A 1,640-nucleotide genomic window follows, 5' to 3' on the forward strand; every position below is an offset into this window, starting at 1 on the left:
TTTTATGAGAGATAAATGTATCAGCTTCAAAATAGAAAAGATTGCGCAGCCATAGTGATTGACAGTATGTAGTGCGCATTGAGAAAAGAAGGTGCTCTCCATTTCGTCATGTTCAATTTTTTGGTCAACTATGCTTGCTGAAAATTTTGATGGCGGGAAACACATGGGACTTCAAAGGCATCGCGCAAACGTTCTTTACGCGCTGCGGCAACTTTGATCTTGGTTCATTTGCATAGCGCTGCGTGCGCGTGGCTTTGCCGAGTGATCTCCTTCTCAATAATACCTCCATGGTCTTACCATTGCACTGTTGAATTAATCAGCAGAACGCCATAATGAAAATGATTTAAGACAGTTTTAAGCCTCCTCCAAGTAGGCTTTAAAATTTATGACGGCTAACCGGTTAGACTGCGGTATAGCAATGGTCTATAATCATAGACCAGTAGTGACGTCACGATTATAGCCGGCTAACCGTTAAGACCGTCTAAAGACCGCTTATAGCAATCCGCCCATGATCTCAGTCAGAATAATATTGATATGTAAATAAAGGGACAACAGTTACAGCTGGTAAATGGGTGGGGGTGGGGCACCAGCGAAAACTGGCGTAAGAGCTTACATAAAATATCACCGGAGCATGATCGTCACAGAAAAAATAAGGCGTCATTTGAATGATCAAGGCTAGCGAATCTAACCAAAAATTAGCTGGTAAGTTCGTTTAATGACTGGCTTTGAAGAACAAATAGTTTATTTATCATTTGTGAAAATTCTTTTATATTTTTTAATCTAAACAGGTGGTGATTGCTGTGACTTCGAAAATGGCTGGTGTGGCTGGACTAATTACTCTACTAGTCATTATTGGATGCGTTCCTCTGCGAGAATCAACAGTGGTCAAGGTCAGTTCCAGTTAGAACTTGCTACATTGTTTTTCTCATCCGTAATGCTATTTTTTATACTGTATAGCAAAATACTATAGGCTCATGTAATTTGTATCAAAGTATTTAAGAAGAAAACATCTGTTAAAAATAGGCTCCCTACAGTGGAAGTTTGTGTCTGCTACTTGACATTTAAAACTGCTGCATTTCCTTTGTTGCATTTTTTCCCTTAAGAATACTTTTATCTATTAAATTTGCTCAGCTTCACTGGTACGGGGCGCCAAACGACACACTACCTTTTCTGTCATACAAAACCATGTTTGTAGGGACAAATCATGTTTTGTAATATATATATATGAAAGTTACAAAACCAACTGTAATTAGTAAAAGACAAAACCATGTTTGTCTGTACAAACAATGTTTTGTAATAGACAAATCCATGTTTGTCTGTACACAACATGATTTGTAAAAGACAAAAGCATGTTTGTTACAAAACATGTTTTGTACAGACAAAACTATGTTTGTCAGTACAAAACATGTTTTGTAAAAGACCAAACTATGTTTGTCTGTACAAAACATGTTTGTAAAGTCAAACATATGTATTGTAGAAATCTTTATTATTAATAAAAAACATGTTATCTTTATCTTTTATCTTTATCTTTTATTTCAACTAACCAATTCGCAGCATATAAGCTGAATTACATGGTGTAACAAAATGTAAAATTTACAATATAAAAAATTATTTCAAGACAGTTAATTACAAACGTTACT

The sequence above is a fragment of the Anneissia japonica genome, unplaced genomic scaffold, assembly GCF_011630105.1.
Source record: "Anneissia japonica isolate Jap-2015-1 unplaced genomic scaffold, ASM1163010v1 scaffold10057_len72246_cov111, whole genome shotgun sequence".
Lineage (NCBI taxonomy): Eukaryota > Metazoa > Echinodermata > Crinoidea > Comatulida > Comatulidae > Anneissia > Anneissia japonica.